Source organism: Alternaria conjuncta, assembly GCF_024043145.1.
Source record: "Alternaria conjuncta strain BMP 0040 chromosome Unknown scaffold_33, whole genome shotgun sequence".
NCBI lineage: Eukaryota > Fungi > Ascomycota > Dothideomycetes > Pleosporales > Pleosporaceae > Alternaria > Alternaria conjuncta.
Window position 1 is genome coordinate 201489 of NW_026250122.1, and position 6593 is coordinate 208081.

The following is a 6593-nucleotide window of genomic DNA, read 5'->3' on the forward strand; positions in this document are numbered from 1 at the left end:
TCTTCTCTAAATTCTAGATAGAATCTTTAAAAAAGATAGCTTACTAGATTATTTATAAAGAGTAGCTAATATTATATTTATAATAACGTACTTTAAAGAATTAATAGTTAAGTAAATAAATAAGAATATAGTTTAATTATACATTAGTAATATAGTAAACTAGTATAGCTAGTAAGAGATTAATTATAATTTTATAAATATTTAAAAAAAAATATTAATCTTTTAATAGATAGTCTAGTATTTAGTATTAGATTTAAGCTATTTATATCTTAAAAATATCTTTAGATCTTTTAAAGTAATAGATAATATTAGAAGAAATAAATACTTTTACTAAAATCTTAGAATATATATTTTAGCTATAAAGTCTTAGAATAAATTACTTAATTAGTTATAGTTTAATTAGTATAGATAATTATATTCTAACTTTTATATAAAGTGTTTAGTCTTTAAATAGCTTTTTAGCTAACTTAGAAGATTAAAAAGCGTTAACTAGTTTAAAAGATAGAACTAAAGCTTTAAGTTTTAGTCTAATACTATATTTCTAAAAGTAAGTAAAACTTTTAGTTATATAATCTTTTCTATACTAGTAATAGCTTGTACTTTTTAGAAATTAGTTACTTCTTAATAATAGTAATAGTAATAATAATAGTAATAGTAATAGTAATAATAATAGTAAAAATAATAGTTATAAAACTTTACTAGTAAACTTTAAAATATACTAAGAAGTAATAATAGATAAGCTAGAAAGCTTTAGAGCTTAAAAGTTATATAGTTTTCTTAAATTTAAAGTTAACTTTAAAAGAAGCTTTCTAGAAATAAGCTCTTAGTACTTATATTATAATCTTAGTAGAAAGAGTAGAGATTAATATAGAAATAAAAGAAGATATATATTATAGAATATACCTTTATATACTTCTTAAGAGTATAGTATATAATTATACTAGTATAGATTAAAATAAGCTCTTAGAAGCTTTACTACTTAAAAGAGCTTTCTAAGTAAGCTTATAATATAATAATTTATTTTTTATTTATTTCTATACGCTTAGATATAATAGTTATAAGTCTAGTACTTTAAGAAGATAATATAGTTCTATATTTATATACTTAAAATGTAAGGTATTTAATAAAGTATAGTAATACTAATTTTATTACTAATCTTTATACTTTTATAGAGGTAGTTTTCTATTATTTATAATAAGTAACTCTATAATAATCTTTATAAAAGCTTTTATACTTATAAACTTAGTATATTAGCTTAAGTAGTTTACTTAGTTTAAACTTTATACTTTAAGTAGAAGAATTTAAGCTAATATTAACTCTAATATAGTAATAGCTACTTTTATTTAGATAAGCGTTCTATAAGCTCTAAAGCTAGTAGCGCTTATAGAAAATACTTTAGTTAATAAGCTTTATACTAATAAGTATAACTTATTTATTATAAAGTATAAAATAGAAGTAATAAAATAGTAGTTAAAAAGTACTTATATTAGATACCTTTAGAACTAAGTTAACTAGACTATTAGTTTAAAGCTTTTTACTTCTACTATACTTTTTATTTTTATAGAGATAAATACTATATTATAAATACTTATTAAGTACTTTAAGTTTATACTTTTTTTAGAGAAAAACTATACTAAGAATCTTATATACTTATAGTATAGAGTATACCTCTAGAAAGTATAATAAAGATATATATAAATACTAAGTACTAGTAATAGAAATACTTTTATATTTTAGCCTAAGCTAAAGTATATAAACTTACTAAAGTTAATAATATACTTACTATTTAGAACTATTTAGAAGTAATTAGCGTTAGACTTACTCTAAAATAAAAGTACTTTATATAGTAGAACTTTATTAAAGCTTTTATTATTAGTAAAACTTAAGTTACTTTTAAATAAGTATTAAAAAATTTTATAGCGCTAATCTAAAAGTATACTACTTACTTTACTAGTAAAGATAGTATATTTACTATTATAAAAGTACTATAATAAGCTTTTAATAATAATAACTTATTCTAAAAGTTTAAAAAAAATTACTTATATAAAAAGTACTATAAGTAGTCTACTACTATATATAAGTATTTAAGAATAGTACTTATAAGTAAACTACTAAAGCTTTCTAATAAAGCTAAGACTAAGATTACTACTAAGCTTAGAGACTTAAAGTATAATAGCTTATAAAGAGCTTTTAGAAAAAAAAGATAAACTACTCTATAGTAAGTATAGATTAAGAGCTTAAGCTCTATCTATCTAGAGTTAATTTAAGTAATACTTATTAACTTTACTTTTATTATAAGTTAGCTAAGTATTAGTAGTATATACTCTACTATAGACTTTAATATCTACCTACTCTCTATAAGCACTATTTTAGATAATAAAGTAGTAGTATATTTTATTAATAATATATCTTTACTTAAATTAAAAACCTTTATAAAAGTATATAAATTCTATATTATAAAAGTAGAAAGCTTCTTTTTCTAAGCACTAAGATATAGTATATAAAGAATTAGAAATACTTTAACTAGAAAAAGAGAACTATATATAGAGAATTTTATTCTAATAAGTATAGCGCTTATAAAAAGTTTTTATATTAATATTATCTTAGAAGTAGCTTTTAATAAAGCTAGACTATAGTATTTTAAGTTAGACTTAATACTATATATAAAAACGCTTACTAATAACTTTATACTAGTAAAGCTTAAAAGAAAGTATAAGCTTATATTTATTAAATATAATTCTTTAAAGTTTTATATAACTATAATAAGTATAACTAATAGCTAGTACTTATAATAATTCTAGAAAAGCTTTTCTTAGTCTAATTTAGAGAAACTTTAGTATTTAAGAGTAGACTACTTAGATCTAAAAGTACTCTAAGCTCTTATTAAGAATATATATAATATATATATTAAGAAGATAAGCTAAAGTAAGTATAAGTATTATACTATTACTTATATAAAGTAGTATATCTTTAAATAACTATATAAGAAAGCTCTAAGACTTTATTAGAGAATCTTATAATTTTTTTTTAACTTTTCTATTAGTTATAATAAAAAGCTTTAAATTATAGTACTTAAAAATAATTATAGTAGAAAAATCTATTAATATACTTTTTAAGCTAAAACGCTTATTAAGATTATAAAAGTTTTTAATAACTTTATAAGCTTTTTTATAGCTTAGTATAAGCTTAATATCTATATTATTATCTAAAATAATAATATTATAATACTATTTTAGAGAGATAAGTTACACTTAAAGATATAAGCTAAAAAGTAGAGTATTATTATAAAGTATACCTTTATTTATATTTATAAGCTAAATAAAGAAGTAGAAAGAGTAAACTAAAAGATAATTACTAAGTTTATTAAGATAAAAGTTAGTATAAATCTCTCTAAAAAGCTCTAGCTAAATATTATAGAAGTAGTAACTTAGCTATATAATGTTAGCTTATTATATACTTATAATCTCTTAGTATTTAATACTATACTTAATATATAGTATATAGAGTATAGTAAAAAGATCTATACTATTATAGCTAACTTTTATCTAGATTAGAGTACTATTTATATCTATAGCTATAGAGCTTATCTACTTAATAGAAAGTAAGTAGCTAAATAAAATAAGTATAACTTTAAAGTTATACTAAAAGACTATATTAGATATCTAGTAGAATATAGAGCGTTTAATATTTATAGAATATAGATTCTAAAGCTTAATTAAGTAATTATAATAAGAAATATAAGCTTTAATAAAAAGCTTTTCTATAAAAGTAGTACTAAAGATAGCTAGAAGTACTTAGTAGAAGAGCTTATATATATTATTAATCTTTTATATAAGAATAAGCTATATAATATAAAGAAAGTATATAAAAAAATCTTTAACTAACTCTATACTATAGTAAGTAAAATATAAAACTAGTATACTTCTAAAAACTTAATTAGAAAGCTAGAAAGTAGTATATTATAGCTTACTATTTAATAGGCTAACTAGCTTAATTAATAAGTAGTATATAATATATTTTTTATATAAGTAGAAAGCTTAGCTAGCTAACTACTAGAAATTTATATAAACTTTTAAAAGTATATAGACTTATTTACTTTAAAGTAAATACTAGAGCTTAAAGTATACTAAACTATAAGGTTTAGTTAGAAGTATAATAGTAGTACCTAGAAAGTGCACTAAACTAAAAAAGAGCGCTTACTAGTACTAAGTAATAAATAGCTTTCTAATATAGAAAACTTTTATTAGAATAAAGTATATAGTACTTATTAAAATAAAGTACTTTTAAGTATACTATATTTTTATATATACTTTATATTTAAAACTTCTCTAGAATAAAGTAAAATAAAACTACTATCTACTTCTAAACTAATACGCTAAAAGTGTAATTAAAAAAAACTAATATAATTAAGCTCTAAGATTAGAAAGTAATATAAAGGCTTAAAAGTAGAAGAACTAGAAGTTTATATACTATATAATCTATAGAATAGTATATAAGATAATAATCTTTTTAATAGTCTTCTTTAATACTTATATAGAGTAGAAAAAAACTAGAAAAAGCTTATAACTATTTACTTAATTATAGTAGCTATAATTTTAGATAATATACTTTTAAAAAAGTATAAGCTATTTAAATATATATACTATAATTAATAACTACTACTTCTAAAGAAGTATAAAGATCTTAGTAACTATCTATATAGAAAGCTCTTTTATAAAACTTATAAATAAAAGATTAATATACTCTATTAAGTAAGTATCTAAAAAAAGATTAAGCGCTTTTTAGTATAAAAGTGCTTACTTCTACTAAAGTAAGTATTTATATATAAAGTTAATTAGAATAGCTACTTTATTAAGTAAAAAGTTTATATAGTAGTAAAAGAAAATCTATAAGTAATTAACTTTATATACTTTATATATATAGTAATACTTACTTTATACTTTTTTAGAATAGTAATAGTAATAGTAATAGTAGCTAAGTTTAACTTAAAGATTCTCTAGTTTAATATTATAGAAGTATTTCTTTATATATACTATAAGTACTAGCTAGTTATAGTATATAATATACTAAATAGCTTTAAGAAGCTTAGTAAGTAGAAAAAGCTTAAGCGTACTCTTTATAAACTAAAGAACTCTCTACTACTTTAGTATAAAGACTTCTTATATATAGTAAAGAAAGTAAGTCTTATTACTTCTAAAGAAAAGTCTTATCTCTTCTTTAATAAATAAAGAAAGATTCTAATACTTTTTATATTAATAATATACTACTTATATATTACTATACTACTTATTAAGAAGCTTTATAAGTTACTAATATAATAAAAGTAGTATATAATCTAGAAAAGAAAAATCTAGTTAAATAGTTCTTAGAAGTAAAAGTATTATAAAATTATACTACTTATACTATAACGCTTATATATAATAAGTATTTAGATAAGCTTACTAAGAAGTTTAACTTAGAGAGTACTTTATTAAGTTCTACTATACTACTTTTAAGCTAAAAGCTTATAAAATTAATAGATAAAGTAGATAAGAAAATAGTTAAAAACTACTAAGAGTATATTAGATTACTACTCTATATAGCTATTATACTATAGTCTAATATAGTATATACTACTTTAAAGCTTTTATACTTTTTTATAAATCTAAGTAAAAAGTATATTAATATAGTTAACTAAGTAATTATATACTTATATAAAACTTACTACTAAGCTATTTACTATAAAGTATACTTTAGAGTAAAGCTTATAATTTATAGTAATACTATTTTTATAGATAATCTAAAGACTAGATACTTTTTATAAAGCTACTTTATTATACTTTTTAGAAGTACTATTATTTAGAAAGTAGTATAAGAAGTAACTATAATAACTTTAACTATAGAAGTAAAGCTTCTTACTCTTAAGTATATTAGTAAAGAAGTAATAGCTTTTAAGAAGCTATTTTAGAAGCTTATACTTACTTTAAAAGTAGTATAGATAATTTTCTATAATAACTAGTAAACTATATACTTAGTAGTTAGTACTAATAAGTATATAATAATACGCCTTAGATATATTAATATTTAATATATATAGCTAAAGTAAAAGTATACTAAAGAGTCTTTTAGAGTTAAGTACTTAGAAACTAAAAGTATACTAGCTAATAAGCTTACTAAAAATCTATTAGTTTAGTAATTTACTTACTTTAAGAAGTAGTTAAATATAAAGAATATTAAATTATTAGTAGTATTATAAAGCTTATAAAGTATAAAAGAGTTTTTTAGCTACTTTTTTTAAAAAGTAGTAAAAAGTATATTTTAAGTATAACCTTTTCTATAAATCTATAGAAAACTACTTATTAGAAAAAACTTTTATTAAAGTATATACTCTAAAGAGTATAGTAAGATAAAAAAGTATATACTTAAAACTATAATTAGAGTAAAGCTTTTTTAGTTATTTAAGTATAAAGTTAGAGAAGTACTACTAGTTATTACTAGTAAAATTCTTATAAGCTTAAAAGTACTTAAACTCTAAAGTAAAGAACTAAAAGAGTATAACTTTTTTTATAAATATAAATAGATAACTAAGCTTAGTAGTAATACTTTTATAAATA